The following is a 19,831-nucleotide window of genomic DNA, read 5'->3' as shown; positions in this document are numbered from 1 at the left end:
TAATTTTATAAATTTATTTATTTTTGGCTGTGTTGGGTCTTTGTTGCTGCACACGGGCTTTCTCTAGTTGCGGCGAGCAGGGGCTACTCTTCATTGTGGTGTGTGGGCTTCTCATTGTGGTGGCTTCTCTTGTTGCAGAGCACGGGCTCTAGGCATGCGGGCTTCAGTAGTTGTGCTGTGTGGGCTCAGTAGTTGTGGCTCGCGGGCTCTAGAGCGCAGGCTCAGTAGTTGTGGTGCATGGGCTTATTTGTTCCACGGCGCATGGAATCTTCCCAGACCAGGGCTCGAACCCGTGTCCCCTGCATTGGCAGGCGGATTCTTAACCACTGTGCCACCACGGAAGCCCTTTTTTTTTTTTTAATAGAAAACTTTAAAAGTCAATGTTAACAGTTAGTAAACATTCCTGGGCAGAGCCAAGCAATCCTTCTATTAGTGAAAATGTCTCCTCTTTGGGCTTAGATATGTTTCAGATTTACATCTTCATCTTGAGAAAAAATTTAACTGCCAGTAAGGGGAGAAGGGTTCGAAATGACTACATTTATTTAAACTATAAAATCCAGAATAAATAAGATCTGGCCCTGAGTATGTTCCCAGCCTCCTTTCTTGCCTCGTCCCTCCTGAACTCTGAGCTCCAGCCATAATGAACTTCAGTGTTCCTCAAATGTGTCCTGCTCTCCCTGGCCCCTAGCCTTTGGGCATGCCATTCCTTTTCCTGGAACATTCTCCCCATTTCCCATTCCTTCCCATCTTTGCCTAGTTAACCCCTAGATATCCTTTAGATCTCAGTTATCTTTTTGTTTGACACACCTCCCTTGACGTCTTTCCTCATCCCCCTTCCCCCTATTTAGAATGGAGGCCTTCTCAAGAATATACAATGGGGAGGACAGTCTCTTCAGCAAGTGGTGTTGGGTAAGCTGGACAGCCACATGTAAATCAATGAAGTTATAAGAAACCCTCACACCATACACAATAATAAACTCAAAATGGCTTAAAGACTTAAACATAAGACATGATACCATAAAACTCCTAAAAGAGAACATAGGCAAAACATTCTCTTATCGAAATCGTACCAATGTTTTCTTAGGTCAGTATCCCAAGGCAATAGAAATAAAAGCAAAAGTAAACAAATGGGACCTAATCAAACTTACAAGCTTTTGCACAGCAAAGGAAACCATAAACAAAACAAAAAGACAACCTATGAACTGGGAGAAAATATTTGCAAATGATGCAACTAACAAAGGCTTAATTTCCAAAATATATGAACAGCTCATACAACTCAATAACAAAAAAACAAATAACCCGGGCTCCCCCGGTGGCGCAGTGGTTGAGAACCTGCCTGCCAATGCAGGGCAACTAGGCCCATGAGCCACAACTACTGAGCCTGCGCGTCTGGAGCTTGTGCTCTGCAACAAGAGAGGCCGCGACAGTGAGAGGCCCGCGCACCGCGATGAAGAGTGGCCCCCGCTCGCTGCAACTAGAGAAAGCCCACGCACAGAAACGAAGACCCAACACAACCATAAATAAATAAATAAATAAATAAAAATCTAAAAAAAATAACCCAATTGAAAAATGTGCAGAAGACCTAAATAGACATTTCTCCAAAGAAGACATACAAATGGCCAAAAGGCACATGAAAAGATGTTCAACGTTGCTAATTATTAGAGAAATGCAAATCAAAACTACAATAAGGTACCACCTCACACTGGTCAGAAGGGCCATCATTAAAAAATGTCTATAAATAACAAATGCTGGAGAGGGTGTGGAGAAAAGGGAACCCTCCCTACACTGCTGGCGGGAATGTAAATTGGTGCAGCCACTATGGAGAACAGTATGGAGGTTCCGCAAAAGACTAAAAATAGAGTTGCCGTATGATCCAGCAATCCTACTGCTGGGCATATATCTGGAGAAAACTATAATTCGAAAAGATAGATGCACCCCAATGTTCACTGCAGCACTGTTTACAACAGCCAAGACATGGAAACAATCTAAATGTCCATCAACATATGAATAAAGAAGATGTGGTGTATAAATATATACATATACACACACACACAATGGAATATTACTCAGCCATAAAAGAGAATGAAATAATGCCATTTGCAGCTACATGAATGGACCCAGAGATTATCATGCTAAGCAAAGTCAGAAAGAGAAAGACAAATACTATATGATACCACCTACATGTGGAATCTAAAATATGACACAAATGAACCTATCTATGAAACAGACTCACAGACATAGAGAACAGACTTGTGGTTGCCAAGGTTAGGGGAGGGGAGGGATGGACCGGGAGTTTGGGGTTAGTTGATGCAAACTATTACATATAGAATGGATAAACAACAAGGTCCTACTCTATAGCACAGGGAACAATATTCAATATCCTGAGATGAACCATAATGGAAAAGAATATAAAAAAGAATGTATATATATGTATAACTGAGTCACTTTGCTGTACAGCAGAAATTAACCAACACTGTAAATCAACTACATTTCAATAAATAGAATGAGGGCCTCCTTCCTCGTTCTTGTATGGCTCTATTTACCCTCATCACAGCAATTTCTCAGGGCTCTAACTGTGTCTTCGCACCCCATTAGACTGTGGGCTCAATGCTGGTAAGGACAGGCCAACTTCTCTCAAGTTCTATTCTGTATCCCAGTGCCTGGCACTGAGTAAATGATCAACAAACCTGAGTAGCTGAGTGTACTGATGCTGTTACCAAAATATACACCAGGTTTTGTGCTTTCATGTAAAGGTTTAAGTAGCAAGACTTTAGGAACCATTCCAAGAGACTGGCTTCCTTTGTTGTTATTAAAAAGATTTGGGGGGGCTAGCTAGTTATAACTACTTTTATTCCAGAGTTTGTACAAGGGCATGTTTTACCATTTGGGCAGAAATTTTGATTACTGTGGCTTTTTTTTTTTTTTTTTTCCCACGGTACGCGGGCCTCTCACTGTTGTGGCCTCTCCCTTGCGGAGCACAGGCTCCGGACGCGCAGGCTCAGCAGCCATGGCTCACGGGCCCAGCCGCTTCGCGGCACATGGGATCTTCCCGGACTGGGGCACGAACCCGTGTCCCCTGCATCGGCAGGCGGACTCTCAACCACTGCGCCACCAGGGAAGCCCCTACCGTGGCTTTTTAAAAATTGGTCCTCAGCTGTTCATACGTACAAACAGGCCAATGTTTAGGGATGCTCTGTTTATGTTCCTGACCCAGCTACTCAACTAGAGCAATAAAGTGGCCAGAGTTGCTGATGCTGTATTCTTATGCTTACATTAACATAGAGCATATGTTAAAAATCTATACAAAAGTAGCAATTTCATTCAAAAGTTTAAATAAAACCCAGGAGACAAAAGATAAAGGATGACTCTATAGCAAAATGCTGCCTTATTAGTCAGTTTATAAGATTTAAGAATTGGGGGTCACTGGTCAGACTTTTAGTGGGAGAAACCAGAGTGAAGTTTGGGGCAACTATTTAAAAGTGCAAAAGGGCAAGTCTATGTTGACAAGCAATAATGTTATATTAGAAAAGATGGATTTAAAAGAAACAATCAGCAAAGCATAAACCCCAGTTCCCTAAAACATGTTAAAAACATTTATGTGAGGTTTTAAGTGAAAAAGGTCCACTTTAAAGTCTGTTTCCAAACGTGAAAGAAGAATTGCTGATTCCACGTGCAGAGGAAAAGCACCGGCTGACAGACAGGCCCTTTCTGGTGGGATGGTTGACAGGAGACAGTACTGAGATTCTCCTCTTGTGGTAAATAAATCCTACCCTATTAATACTTCCATGTTCTTAAATTATCACATAGCCAGTGACCTTTAGATGTAGAAGGACCCTAAGATCCAACTTGTCCAAATTCTCATTTTATAGATGAGGTTTGGGAGGGGCGCTGATTCAACATTTGCCTACACTCATTCCAGGATGCGGGCAGAAGCAGAACTAGAACGGTATGAATTCATTTCCTTGTACTTTATTAATAATCAGAAAAAACATTATCTGTTCTCAATCAGCCGGCTGCCATCTGAACAGTGTAAAGCTGAGAGATTAGAAAGGCGCGGAGCAAAAGCATTAAGCATGAACAGCTGCATTTCCCAGGCAGAAGGGTGGCACACAGTTTAGTTGTGGGAGTATTTCCAATTTGCATGAATGGAACATGGACAAGTAAGATAAAGCTGGCTCCAGAAAAGTAATTCCCCCAATTTCCATGAGCCTGGGATTTGGGAAACTGCGGTCTGCTCTGGAATTCGGGGACATGACGAACGATACTGGGAAGAACTCCCTAGGTGACCTCAACCTATGCACACACAGAGGCTTGTCAAGGTCCCAGGTGCTGGGCTCGCCCACGGGTTGTGGCTAAGACAGAAAAACAAAGGAAAACAAAAATGCTCCCCAAACACGCACATAAGCAAAAACGATCTTCCTGTGTTCTCTGCCAAGAGAACTGGAGCCACAAAGGATGAGTTCAAGAATCTGATTCATCCATCAAGACAAATCAACTCAGTCTAAGGAGGCTAGAAGGGCAATTGAGGTAAACAGAAGTTCAGTTTCAGAAAGAGGCTTTGCAGAAAACACAGAGGCCATCCCTGGAATCGAACTCCATAGTGAAAACAGAAAAGGGCTCACTCTTAAGGCATGGAGTTCTGAACATGCCAACAGATGGACATGTTCCAAGGGGCAGCTCCAGAGGCAAACAGCACCAAGATGTTAGCCCTCCTCCCATGTGGAGTCTGGGTTCCGAGCCAGCTCCTTGCTGAGCCGAAGAAGCATCTCTAGTGAAGAAGGCCTGATAGCACTGTTCAAGTTCAGCAACAGCTAAGGAAAGTCATATCGGCGAAAAGTACTTCCCCTCCAAGAGTGCCAAGCTCCTGGGCTGGCCTGGAGCATCGACCCTTGCTCATGGTCAAAGCCACTACTCTTACCTGTATCATTTCTCTGGTTTGGCTGGCCAGTTGTTTCCCCAGTTCCCTCCCCCACTGCTAGCCCCCATGCCAGCCACAGATTGGAGTTTGTGTCCACATTCTCTTTCTCTTTGTCTCCAGGTATCACTAGAGTATCTGGTCCAGATCCTGTTCATCCCTTCTGCTTCATGGGTCTCCCATCCCCTTATCAAATCCTCCCTTTTTAGGTGGAGCCGAATTCTGCTGCCCTTGAATGTGGGCTAGACTTAATGACGCCATTCGAATGAAAAGAATGTGGTGGAAGTGACAATATGTGAATTCTGAGACTAGGTCGTTAAAGGCATTGCAGCTTCCTTCTTGCTTTTTCTCAGATCACTTGGTCTGGAAGAAGCCAGTTGCCATGTTGTTAGGATGCTCAAGCAGTGCAATGGAGATGTCCACGTGATGAGGAACTAAGCCCTCAGGACAATAGGCATGTGAGTGAGCCAACTTGGAAACAGATTCTCCAACTTCAAACTTTCAGATAACTAGCCCCCACTGACATCTTGACTGCAACCTCATGAGAGACCCCCAAGCCAAAGACTACTTAGATAAGCCAGTCCCAAATTTCTGACCCACGGAAACTGTATGAGATAATAGATATTCATTGTTGTTTTATTTAGGCTGCAAATTTTGGACTAATTTATTGTGTAGCAGTAAATAACTAATACAACATCTTTGAGCTTTCTCTACCGTCAACTAGAGTTGTCCCTTAATTAATCATAATCTCTTTTTGGAGAAGGAGGGTTTTTTGTTTTTGTCATACAGTTCTTTCCTCAAGGGTTACGACAAAACCTCCCACATTTGTACAGTCCTCATGGATGGACATTTATTGATTTGGGGTCATTATGGCTAAGTCTCAAGGAGATCACTGCAATAATGATAATATGCATTTTCAAGGACTGTTCTTTGTACATGCTCTCCTAGAATCTTTTATGTTACCTCATCGCTATATAAAAAATAATTGGACCGTGTATCCCCCCAGGATCCCCCCAACATAAGCCTTAACTGTGAGCATTTGTAACCTTAAACAGCCCATAGAAACTATAAAAGACTTTTTTTTTTCCTTAAGGGTCTTATATTCACACTTTAGGAAACAGTGAGATTAATCTGCCATATACTACAACATGGATGAAACTTGAGGACACTAACCTAAGTGAAATAAGCCAGTCATAGAAAAACAAATGTTGCATGATTTCACTCACACGAAGGATCTAAAGTTGTCAAACTCATAAAAGCAGAAAGTAGAATGGTGGTTGCCAGGGGCTAGAGGTGGGGGAGATGCAGAGTTGCTGTTCAATGTTTCTGCAAGATGAGAAAGTTCTAGAAATTTGCTGTATACCAATGTGCCTATATTTAATAATACTGTATGTACATTTAATTTGTTAACAGGATAGATTTCACATTATGCATTTTCTACCTCAATTTTAAAAAAAAGGAAATAGCGAGTGAGATGAAAATGACCTTATTCCAAGATTCACAGCAGTGATTCCTTTTTTGCAACACCTTTTCCAATACACCACTGAGTGTCATGTCATCCCCAAGCCCCCTCAAAACTAAAAAATTTTTTACTTGTTTTTACATTAAAAAACAAAAAATGTTGCTCTCTTCTTCCTGGAGGATTGATAGGGTGAAAAGGGAGGTAGGATCTCATACAAACCAAACGTAAGGATAGGTTGTTACAATTCCCAGAAGTTTGGGAATCATTGATCTGTTGAGGTTTCAGAAGAAGTATGCTTGAAAAAACATCTGACATGTGCCTAGAGCCCGTGTTCTGCAGCAAGAGAAGCCACCGCAATGAGAAGCCTGTGCACCTCAACGAAGAGTAGCCCCAGCTCGCCACAACTAGAGAAAGCCTGCGCGCAGCAACGAAGACCCAATGCAGCCAAAAATAAATAATTAAAAAAAAAAACTTTCAGGCAAAGAATCAGAAAAATGTTAGCCATAAAAAAGTACAAATAAGTAATAAAAAAATCTGAGCATTTGAAAAAGCTAAGCTCCAATCAAAGGACTGCTGTCGCCAGTTTACTATCTAATTCTCCATAGAGACAAGACCTATAGACATCATGCCCAAGAGATCAAGGCAAAACAGAAGCCAGTGAAGACTCAGATAAGAAATGAGCTAATGCCCAGATAAGAGGAGCCTAGTAATGCATCAGCAATGACAGAGAAAAATAAGGAGACTGAAATACTTTCTATCCGTTAATACATGATTGGGGTCAAAAGTGAAGAACAGGGCTTCCCTGGTGGCGCAGTGGTTGAGAATCTGCCTGTCAATGCAGGGGACGTAGGTTCGAGCCCTGGTCTGGGAAGATCTCACAGGCCACGCAGCAACTAAGCCCGTGTGCCACAACTACTGAGCCTGTGTGCCACAATTACTGAGCCCACACGCCACAACTACTGAAGCCCGCGCACCTAGAGCCTGTGCTCCGCAACAAGAGAAGCCACCGCAATGAGAAGCCCGCGCTCCGGGGAGGAGCCGGAGGAGCGAGCGGGCCCGCGGGGCAGAGAGGCAGGCAGGAGGCCAGAGCTTATTTAATGAAAAGTGCCACAGACTGAAAAACCAAACATGAGGGTAGCAGGTGCTGCAAAGTTGGTGGTGTGGTAGCCGTGGCAGTATTTTTACTGACATTCTATGTTATTTCTCAAGCATTTGAAATAAAAATGGATGCGAGTTTAGGAAATCTATTTGCAAGGTCAGCAATGGACGCAGTTGCACGTTCCACAAAACCTCCCAGGTATAAATGTGGGATCTCAAAAGCTTGCCCTGAGAAGCATTCTGCTTTTAAAATGGCAAGTGGAGCAGCCAGTGTGGTAGGACCCAAAATCTGCCTGGAGGAGAATGTTTTAATGAGTGGTGTTAAGAATAATGTTGGAAGAGGAATCAATGTTGCCTAGGTAAATGGAAAAACAGGAGCTCTAATAGACACCAGACATTTTGACATGTGGGGAGGAAATGTGGCCTCATTTATTGAGTTTCTGAAGGCCATACAAGATGGAACAATAGTCTTAATGGAAACATATGATGATGGAGCAACCAAACTCAATGATGAGGCCCGGCAGCTCATTGCTGAACTGGGGAGTACATCTACTACTCATCTTGGTTTTAGAGACAACTGGGTCTTCTGTGGTGGAAAAGGCATTAAGACAAAAAGGCCTTTTGAACAGCACATAAAGAGCAATAAGGACACAAACAAATATGAAGGATGGCCCGAAGTTGTATAAATGGAAGGATGCATTCCCCAGAAGCAAGACTGATGTGGAGAAAATTGAAGAGAGCTCACTTTCACTTGCTAATGGGAAAGCCCTGACAGAAAAACTACATGTAAATATTTTAAGAGCATGCAGCCATCTCGGTGTGTGCATGACCATTATCTCTTTTGGTATCAGAATTATTTATTGCTAAGGTAAATAGACATCTTTGTAAATAGTCATAATGAGCAAATCACTAAACCATTTCTAAGCACATCTCCCTAATGGTACAATGTTCAGACTGCGATGATAATGGCACCTTTTAATTCTAAAACCATTACCCAATGGATAACTGAACAGATTTGAAAACTATGTCGATATAGGGCTTCCCTGGTGGCGCAGTGGTTGAGAGTCCGCCTGCCGATGCAGGGGACACGGGTTCGTGCCCCGGTCCGGGAAGATCCCACCTGCCGCGGAGCGGCTGGGCCCGTGAGCCATGGCCACTGAGCCTGCGCGTCCGGAGCCTGTGCTCCACAACGGGAGAGGCCACAACAATGAGAGGCCCGCGTACCGCAAAAAAAAACAAACAAAAAAACCCTATATCGATATATATATACTAGTCACTGTGAAAATCTATCATGGGATAATATGGATTTTAGGGAGGAGACTTTTCTTTTATAAATATATATATAAATAAATATATAAATATATATATAAATATATATATATAACCTTTTGATCATAGTATCTTTTAAATTAAAAAGATATTGGGCCAGTTGTGTGTGTAATGTTACTTTACAGTCTGACTCCCCTGTTCTATTTCTTTTTTCTTAGTCTTTCTCTTCCCTTCCCAAGAAACCTAGAAATAAAATATGAAGACTTATATCCAATATGTGAAAAGCACAACAGAATTCTTCGTTTAATGTACACAGTAAAAAGTAAATATATAAATGTAGGTGGCATCAGGGCTGTAGCTTGCTGGATTTTGTGTTAACAGTGTGCATAAGTTGATTTTGTATAAGCTGTTTAGAGTAAGACAGGAGGGGGCAACTTCACAGAGCTGAGGAACCAGGCCAGGTCCCTTCCCCAGCCTTGGTAGGTCATTCAGGACAGCGTGTCAGTATAGTTAGAGAAATACTGGCCTAAGTTTTCCTTAGTTAAGTGTCATCAGCATTGACCAAATGGTTTGGAAAGAGGCATACTTTAATGTCACAATAATAATTTTGTATTGTAAACCAAGAAATTCTGTATTTACTTTCATCTAACTTCATAATAGTAATTTTTGCCTGAAAAGATGACGACGTATTTTAAAAAGTCCTAATTACTGATTGGGACTGATAACATTTAAAAATAATTTGACACACAATGACTTTATACCCAACTCTACATAAAAATATAAGAGATCTAACTTCAGATGTTCACAAAATGACTCAAGTTTTTAAAATATTTTTAGGGCATTAAATATCTGTTGTGTGTGAAGTGTCAAACTGGAACATAAAAAATGTTAACAATCAAACTGCTATTCACAGTAAAAGGCAGCACTTCAATTTTGGATTTAATTTTAGATGACTTATATAAGAAAAATTAAAAGCAGTATTTTTTATTTTGTTATAAACCAAGGCGAAAGTTATTCAGCTATTTCTTAAATATCAGGGCGTCTGGGGGCACCGTTTCTTCCCTCAAACTGAATGTAATTCATGTAGGCACCTTACACATCTAAACAATTTTTGTAGACTTTTCAGATTTTTGGTGCTGATACACTAAATCACATTCAGCATGTGTGTTTTGACATTTAAAATACTTCCCTCAATTCTGTAAATTAAAAGAATGGCTATTTTACAGGTCCAGGGATTGTGAAATAAGTGTTGCTTTTTTCTTTTTAAATAATGAGAATAACTACTCTTGGTTTTACACTGTGAATTTTTTGGTATTATCTGGCAAAGTAATATGCCTATAGAACTTCACACAGATTTGTCAAGCGTGTACTGTACTGCTTAACATGCAAAATTAAAGTCATTCCTATGGGTAAACACACTAATATCCTCAGGCTATATCTTAACATGGATAGAATTTAAGTATCTAAATGGCAGGACATCCCTTTCAAGATAAGGACTATCACGTGATAGCTTTGTAGAGCTGTATAAAATGCCAAAAGAAGGGATAAAGATTGGTTATGTAACTGTTTTCATGCAGTATGCTATTGGTTCAATTCTGCCTTGTATAGATTATGTCAACTTAACTTTGGGAAGCAATAATTTTACTATATTTTATTTTCAGATAGCTTTTAAAAATCAGCATTGTAAATGCAGCAATGCTCCTTTAATGTTCAGAATTTTCATTAAAATCAGAAATTTGGCATTGACACTTTGGTTTCTTTTAATGGTGTTGAAGGACTTATGGATGCGTATTTTTTTATTTGTAATCATAGAGGCTGTCCCAGACTGTTAAAATTCAGCAAAGACAGTAGGAAAATAAGTGATATGTGGGAAATTAAAGAAAAATTGAGGTAGAATCTTTATATTCCTGACTTTAATTTGATTAAAGTTTATCACTGTTCTTTCAAAACAAGAAGCCTGCGCAACGCAACTAAGAGTAGCCCCCGCTCACCACAACTAGAGAAAGCCCCTGTGCAGCAACGAAGACCGAACGCAGCCAAAAATAAATAAATAATTTTTTTCTTTCTTTTTTTTTTTTTTTTGCGGTACGCGGGCCTCTCGCTGTTGTGGCCCCTCCCGCTGCGGAGCACAGGCTCCGGACGCGCAGGCTCAGCGGCCATGGCTCACGGGCCCAGCCGCTCCGCGGCATGTGGGATCCTCCCGTACCGGGTCACGAACCTGTGTCCCCTGCATCGGCAGGCGGACTCTCAACCACTGTGCCACCAGGGAAGCCCAATAAATTTATTTTTTTTAAAAAAAGTGAAGAACATGCAGATAGCAAGTTTCTGTTATATCATTTTCCACAAAAAAGGAAAAAATATCGAAGGAGAGGAAATGGCACATGAAGGGTTAAATTTTCAGGATGCATATACATAATTATCATTGCCATGTAGTAAACCAGGAATGGGGTTAGTGGAAGGCAGGGAGGGAAGTGAAAGGAAACTTCGGGTGTTATATGGATAAGGAGAAAGGGACAAATTATGTTTAAATTTAGAACATCCACTAATGCTCTCCAAGTTGTCTGACAGCTGGAATGTGCTTTCGCTTCCATCATTCCTCAACTTGCTTTTTTTCTTTTGTTTTTAACATTAAAAGCTAATTCTGTGAAGCTTTTCAATTTGCCATTCTGGTGTGCAGAATCCATCTGAAGGACATGAGAGAAAAGCCAAAGCTCTAAGGAAGCCTTTCTAGCCAAGACTAGAGAATGTTCTGAGCCTCTTGCCCAGACATACAGTAGGGTCCAGGGCGGGGGGCTTCCTCCAGGCCACCACTCTCAGGCTTTCCTCCAGGAGTGACAGAGACTGTCATATCCTCTCCTTGTATGGTTTCAGGACAGAATGTTACCATGAGACACACTGACTTGACTCAAATTGGTGTAGAAGCCTGAAGGCCCCTCTGAGTCTCTTGGACCATCTGTGGGGCTGGACGGAGCAGAAGAGAAGAATAAAGATGGCAAATGAGCGGAAGCTGGGCAGGAAGCAGAGGCGGGGGGAACTTCCAGTTACTGGGATCTCTCTCTCTCTCTCTGGGTTGTTTATGGTCCCTCACCACAAAACACAGATGGGAGGTCCGCCACCAGGAGTTCTCTTTAGATTTCCTGCAGGAATCTTAGGTGAGTCTTTCTTTCTTCTAGAAGTCCTTCCACAGTAAGATGTTTTCTCTTCAAAATGCCAATCATACTCACTGTACAATGTTGTCTTATTAAGAAATAAATTTTATAAAGAGGCTGGTTTAAATAAAAATGAAAATCACGTAGATACTCATTTCATGTTTGTTTTTTAACATCTTTATTGGAGGTTAATTGCTTTACAATGTTGTGTTAGTTTCTGCTTTATAACAGACTGAATCAGCTATACATATACGTATGCCCCCACATCTCTTCCCTCTTGCATCTCCCTCCCACCCTCCCTAACCCACCCCTCTAGGTGGTCACAAAGCACTGAGCTGATCTCCCTGTGCTATGCGGCTGCTTCACACTAGCTATCTATTTTACATTTGGTAGTGTATATATGTCCATGCCACTCTCTCACTTCGTCCCAGCTCACCCTTCCCCCTCCCCGTGTCTTCAAGTCCATTCTCTACGTCTGCGTCTTTTTCCTGTCCTGCCCCTCATTTCATGTTTGACAGAGCTTTTTCTATCTTTGTTTCCCGTATCCTGTCTCCCACTCCCAAATCTGACTATATTCACACAGATTCTGTTTATCTATGCATTTCCATTATGGCTAACAAATAAAAAAAGCGCATTTCCTGCTGAAAAATCACATTTAACAAACCCTTTGGGGAAAGAAAGAAGTGCACACCATTGAAAAAGATCAGTTTGTAGGAGGCAGAAGTCAGGCCCCAATCACTCCTTTGCGTTAAGCTCTAGTTAAAACGAGGTGGGCGCCACAGGCCACATTTATAATGATGGAAGTTTCTCAATCTCTGACTGTGGGCCTGAACCTCTGTGAGACCGTAATTGGCCTCAAAAACATGCAAAATGAACCACCAAAAGTTTAAATAAGAATGCTTCTCTTCTGAATGCCTCAGACCCCTTGAGCCGGTTCACAGATTTGGGGGAGGAGTAATGAGCAACGAACACAGGGGGGCCTCAGTGCATTTTTCTATTTGGTTAAGATTGATTCCTCCTGAAAAACAAATGTGATCGATCTGGAAGATCAATGCTGAACAGTACAACACAATGTATTCAAGAATGTACTGAAACAAAACTGCTCATTAAAAAGGCCAATTTTTCTGCAGATGGGCTCTCCCTGCACGTGTTCGTTTTTCACTACATGCTATTTCTTCTGCTCTAAACACACCAGGCTCACCTAGTTAAGGAAGCCCCTCGGTCCTTGTGCATGTGGCAGTGGTGAAACCTAGCTGGAGGAAGTGTGTGAACCAGTACAAGCTGCAGCAGGAGTATATTTTGGCCAAAACTGATGCTGATCAAGGCACAACTCTAGGTCCTACTGAAGGCACCATTTCTTATATCTCCGGGGTATGAAACACTAGCTTGGAACTTACAAAGAATGGTCCTCTTTCTTGCTCTAGCCTTTGGAAAGCCTCTTCTAGTCGAACACTATGTCCCATGCTGCTATTGAGTACATATAGGTCTCATCAAATCAGGAGAGTTCTGCGTGGGTAAGAGAAGAACCAGTCAGTAGGAGGCCTACTGGGGCTGTTACGTTTAGCAGGCCTATTTCCTTCCTCTATCTGTGCTGACAAACAAATGTTCGCTTTCAGTCTGGCACTGTCCCCGGTTCTTGATCATTCAGGCTTAGACCAAGCGACTCCAGATTCCAACGCTGGCGGGTTCCAACACACACGAGGTAAGACAGCTTCCCTTGGTTTTTCCTGGGTGGTCCCTCAGTGGGCAGGATGCTCTAACAGCACAGGCTGGGCCATCACCCCCGCCCACAGTCCTGGCTCCCAGCCCAGCAGAGGGGGCTGGGCTGGGTCAATATCATGACAGGTGTAAGGGAGCCACACTGGTGGTGTGCATACTGTCTTCCCTCAATATCCGCAGGGGTTTGGATCCAGGAGTACTCACGGATACCAAAATCCACAGATGCTCAAGTTCCTTATATAGAATGGCGCCGTGCGATGAATACTGTTGGCTGTGGGTATACGGAGGATGAAAAACCCATGGATTTGGAGGGCCGGCTGTACTTGGCGTGGGGGAATATCTGGGGACTCAGGAAGGCAGGTCCACAGTGGCTTTCAAAACTTAGAGCCTGCTTAAGAGGTCTTGTCTTGAACAGCTTTTCTCTGCGGACTGTGAACCCCTGCTGCGGGAAGGGAGGTGGTTATAAAGAAAGCCAGAACTGCCTGAGAACTAGGGTCTCTGGATCAGAAGGGGCAATAAGCTGGGCCTTCTGAGTAGCCCCATGAGCTTGCACGGCTGCGAAGGAACTGGCCAGGCTTGGAGCCAGTCAGGATAAGACATCAGAGTCATCATCACCACCTCCAGCTTGCCCCACCATCACTGCCCATTTGTGGAGAACTTTCTAAACTGTGTTATCTTACCCGACCCGCAGCACAGAGCTGTGGAGTTGGTTGAGAGCCTCTGTGACCCCTAGTGCACAGAGATGAGGAAACACAGTGTGCCGTGTGTACGGGTACTCAGTAACCTGCCTGAGGCCAGCGACTCACACAGGGGGTCCTGGTCTGAGCACACAGATCTCCAAACTGCATTTTCTTTGGAAAATGCACCTCTAACACGGAACTAAACCATTTATTGTTTCTGCCCGTCCCTCCCTCTCTCCTACCTGCCTTGGAAGGTATGAAAAGGTGAAAGTGAGCCATCATTGGCAACTGGGTTCTGCTTGTCAATCAGGCAAGTCGAAAAGCACTACATGATTCTTTCATTTATGTCTGTCACTATGCAGGATGCTCCAGTTTCCTCTCCAACCTTACTTCAGCGGCTTAATGTCACTCTTGCCAAAATGCTCCATTCCTTTTCCTTTATCTCTCGATAAAGGAGGAGGCCCTCCTTTCATACAACCATTTGCTTGCTGCCCTATTTATACCATTCTAATAACTGAGCCCTCTTTTTAGTTTTTTTTTTTAAAAACACCTTTTCAGGGTTTCCCTGGTGGCGCAGTGGTTGAGAGTCCGCCTGCCGATGCAGGGGACACGGGTTCGCGCCCCGGTCCGGGAAGATCCCACATGCCGCCGAGCGGCTGGGCCGGTGAGCCATGGCTGCTGAGCCTGCACGTCCGGAGCCTGCGCTCCGCAATGGGGGAGGCCACAACAGTGAGAGGCCCGCGTATCGGGCAAAAAAAAAACAAAACCAAAAAAACCACCTTTTCAGACAGCTTGCTTCAAGTCTTTCAATTAAAAGAAAAAAGATACAGCTCCTTAAAAAAAAAAAAAAGTCACCAGCACCCAAGTATTGCCCTGCTTCAGGAACTTGTACTTCATTTGGTATACTCTGTGTTGAAACAATATAGCATTATCTACTTTGAATACACTAGAAGCCCTCCCGGTAGGTTTTTTGTATGAGAGACATTAAATCTGGTTGGAACTCAACAAGAAACAGTGTCATGTGGGAAATCCTTGCCTGTTGGACCCTTGACTGATCACATTTCAAAGCCCAGTGCTGTGCTAAAGGGCATCTTTCTTTAAAAATAAAGCAATCCTATTAGTCAGATCCTTCTCTGCACACCATAGCTTTGAAGGAATTTGATAGTTTGCAAATTCAAAGTTGAAAATTAAAAACCCACGAATAAGACTTGAATCCATTTATTCATGGTAAAATGAATATAGCTTTGAAAAGTCTACCCTCATTAGGATCATTTCAATGTGATCTGTGATCTGGAGTGAGTCTGTTTAACTAGGCTCTTGCCACAGAAAGAGACCCATTTTCTAAAGTAAGTCCTGTCATCAAAGGACTCAGGAGATACCACAGAATAATATTAAATAAAGTGCAATTCTTTTTCAAGAATGTTTCATTGTTTTCTTAATCAGTGTTATTTTTATTTTGCCAGATTTAGAGTACCTCTTCCCCTTCCCCCTCAAATGCATTAAAATAAACCCTGGCCCCTGCTGGAGTGATCAAAGCTTCCCAATTCACAGAGGAATGTCCGTTCCTCCAAGCCTGGGGAGGTTTCCTAACTAATGAACTAGAACACTGTCAGATGTCTGGTTGCCAAGTAATATATTAAAGTGCTTTTCTAATGAGATTTCTGCAAGGTAACTATAAAACCATGAAAAGCACATTAACCTTCAGTAAAGCAAAAACATTTAAAAAAATAACCAAATGCCTTTAAGGAAAAGAAGAGTTCAACACAGCAGCTAAAAAGCTGAAGAAAATTTGACAAGTGGAAAAATAAAGCCCAACAATTTCACATCTGAGAAAAAAGGGTGGACACAAAGCAGAGCAATGTAGGAGTTAGATCAAAGGGAGCCGCCTGATGATCTCAATATGTGACTTTAAACGTCTCCCTCTCCGTGCACCCCTGTCTATTTGTAACATGGATCTGTGATAAACGTAGCTACAAATGCCCCCTCTTATGAAAAGGAGGAACAGCTTTTCATTTTTAGAACTTGTGCCTGAGAATTGAGGAACAGTCCACACAAATCTTGAATATCAAGGATCATTTTGTTAGAACCCACATGAGGAACTCTCACGTGAAATACAAACAATAGCAACGACGCGAAGCCTCTACCACGGACCACTCTGAAACAGTTTGGGGAAATCCTTCTAGTTGGCTTCTGCTTATCACCCTGCCTTTATTATTGAACCATGGAGTCTACCATGACATCAGTGAGGCTAGGAGGCTGGAGGCCATCTGTCTGGGTCTGCATTTGTGTGACCCTGTGGCTGCAGTGTGTTCTGTATTGATCCGGTCAGTCCTGCAGCCCTGGATCTTGTTCAAACTCTTAACCACCCGTCAAAGACTGGTGTGGGGTCTGAAAACCAACACAGAAGGTGATGTGGGTGTTTAGCTTAAAGAAGAGATGCCTGGGGTGGGGGACTACCTGTTAAATATCTTCTACCATCTGAAGGGATGCCATGTCAGGGAATGAGGAGTCTTGATTTTACTTACTCCCAAAGGAAGCACTGAGATCAAAGACACATCACATATTTAAAGTCAGGGTAACACAGCGTTTGTCAGCAGTTAAGCATCTCTAACAATTTCAAATGCATCCATGCATGGAGGAGCAATGACTGAGAGTTGTCAGGGATGAATTCTTCATTTTATTCACAATTTCAATCAGATCCAATCAAACGATGGATTGATTCCAAAGGAAAATTTTTTATTACTTAATATTATCGTTTCTTTTAAATAGCTAACCAAGAACTGGGAAATGATTTACTCAAGATTAATAGAATTAAAGTATTTTTCAAAATATGGTGCCTGGATTTATACAGAACAAAACAAAATAAGGCATGTATTCATGGGTATGAAATATTTGCTTCAATGGGACCACAGAACACAATAAATCAGTCCTCTCTTTGCAGAGGTTCTCCAAGGAAAGCACACTTTAAAAAGTCAAATAGGGACATCCCTTGTGGCGCAGTGGTTAAGAATCCGCCTGCCAATGCAGGGGATACGGGTTCGAGCCCTGGTCCAGGAAGATCCCACATGCTGCAGAGCAACTAAGCCCGTGCGCCACAACTACTGAGCCTGTGCTCTAGAGACCGCAAGACACAACTACTGAGCCTGTGCTCTAGAGCCCGCAAGACACAACTACTGAGCCTATGTGCCACAACTACTGGAAAGCCCGCGTGCCTAGAGCCTGCGCTCCGTCCGCAACAAGAGAAGCCACTGCAATGAGAAGCCCGCACACCGCAACCAAGAGTAGCCCCCGCTCGCCGCAACTAGAGAAAGCCAGCGTGCAGCAACGAAGACCCAATACAACCAAAAATAAAGTAATAAATAAATTTATTAAAAAAAAAGTCAAATAATTGACAGAACAATGACCCTGGCACTCCAGGTCCAATGCACGTGCTGGGATGCAGCCTTCAGTTGAAATCTGTCCTGACAGTTGAAATCTGTCCTGAAGCTTTAGTCTTCAGGAATGTGATAGAAAATGGAAAGCAAAGGGAACAGAACTGCTGTGTTGTGAACATAATCTCTGGATTCAGACAGATCTAGGTGATGTTGGGTAAGTTACCTAACATTTTGAGCCTCAGTTTTCTCATTGATAAAAATGGGGTAATAATAAGTACCAGGGCCCACGGGATTGCTAGGATGTGTGCACAGGGCTTCCCATGCTGTCTGGCACACAGTGAGTACTCCATAAACGGTCACTGTTATTTATGATTTCAAATGAATTATTTTAAAGTGGACTAGGATTTGTTTTCCTGGTTAAGGAGGAAGCTGGACCCAGTGACTTTCCTAGTTTCTAACCACCATATACTCTGTTATCCTATTTCATGCTAATTGTTTCCCCTCAACTCAGTCCTGCCCCCCACCTCCCCACCAATGGCCATTCACACCACCAGCTACGCCTATTCATTGACTGCTCACCATGGGCATGCAGGTGTGTAACTAATCTAACCCTGTCAACCACTCTGTGAGGTTGGGGCTGCCTCCCATGTCACAAGAGGAGACACCGGAGGCACAGGGAAGCTGAGTGATTTGCCTAGAGTCGCGAGGCTTATAACTGGTAGAGGTGGGATTCCAAACCAGGCAATTTGGTTCTAGAGCCCAGGCTCCTAACCACTGTCCCATATGACCTTCCAGGTAACCTAAAATTCTGCCTCGACATATCAGCTAACCCATGTGCAGTCAACTACTTGCTGCAGCTGATGAAAACGTGGTACAAGATCCAGTTTTTGCCTTCAGTCTCCTCTCCTCCGTCTTCGCCACAGATCTTCTAGCTTTACGTTCCAGAGCTTCATTCCTAATCACCAATTTCTCTCCCTCCCCACAAAACACCCTGACCCTTGACGGCCCAGTGATATAAATATGCATTTCCATTCACTTGTGGGTTTAGGGTTGTTTTTTTCCTTCAAAAAATGGCTCTACCAAGTTCCTCTGATCTTTGCTAATGATGCAGACCAGGTCCCTGGAGGGCTGGCTAATCCCGAGCTTACAGAGCCCTGAGCACAGTCAGGCATTTCAGAAATGCACTTGGATGATGCGGAGGTGGTTTCTCTAACAACAGAAAGTTCCCACCATCGCCTGCTGGCCCGGGAGCTGCCACATGGGTGCAGCTGGCTCCCGACCACAGGGTCCCCAACCCTCCTGGACTCAACTCAGGCCTCCTGCTGCAGTTGCTCGTTCCTCCCTGTTCCACGTTTCCTCTAGCACCGATGGTTAACGCCCTCTCTTTAGGGTAAGAAAAATGACCTTGCTGTCCATGCAAGTAGGGACCACTCATTCCATCTACAACAGATGCACACAGCTACTCGGTTCAACTCAAGAGTATCCTCTCTGCTGTCTTGCCACTTTTTCAAGCAAGGTATTACATTGCCTTGTAATTTCCTTTTTTCTCTTAAAACCAAAACAAATTGCAGGTGATTCCTTGCAATTCGTGTTGCAAAAATTCACATTCTGCTGTACTTCATTAGTAAAAGCGCTTTCATCCCCACCTTTCAACACTGCCCTATGAGATGCAAATAGAACCATTTCAGTTTTCCAGTTGAACAGCCAGGAAAAAAGAAAAAAGAAATAAAATGTAGCAGCACCCTGCTTATCTCCATGTTACACATTAACATGGTCCTCCTTTGCAGAGGTTCTTCAAGGTAAGCACACTTTAAAAAGTCAAATAATTGACAGAATAATTACCATAAGCACTCTAAGGTCAATGCAAATGCTGGGATGTAGCCTCCAGCTGAATTCTGTACCAAAGCTCCGGTTTTCAGGAATGTAATAGAAAATGGAAGGCAAAGGGAAAGGAATTTCCAAATTTCTCCACTAAGATGTCATTGGAAAAAACTAATAGAGCTCAAGGGAAAGAAAGCCCACAAGTCATCTCCTGTCCAGCAATCTCTCGCCTGCTGAAACCTATCACTTTTGCTTTGCTCTCTCACTCTTGTGCTGTTGGTCTCATTAATAATAGTAATCGCTAATAATAGAAATTACTACTATCCTTACCATAACCTCTAATA

At 43.0% G+C, this 19,831-nt stretch overlaps 1 protein-coding gene and 1 pseudogene across 1 annotated transcript in view; one reads left to right on the top strand and one right to left on the bottom strand.

Moving 5' to 3' along the window:
* Positions 1-19,831, bottom strand: part of IGFBP7 (insulin like growth factor binding protein 7) — a 75,545-nt gene that overhangs the window by 25,961 nt on the left and 29,753 nt on the right. The gene's annotated exons all lie outside the window — the stretch shown is intronic.
* Positions 7,415-8,383, top strand: LOC101285254 (protein FAM3C-like; annotated as a pseudogene).

The sequence above is a fragment of the Orcinus orca genome, chromosome 4, assembly GCF_937001465.1.
Source record: "Orcinus orca chromosome 4, mOrcOrc1.1, whole genome shotgun sequence".
In the NCBI taxonomy this organism is placed as follows: Eukaryota; Metazoa; Chordata; class Mammalia; order Artiodactyla; family Delphinidae; genus Orcinus; species Orcinus orca.
Note: the sequence above shows the minus strand (reverse complement) of the source record. Positions and strands in the feature narration are given on the sequence as shown.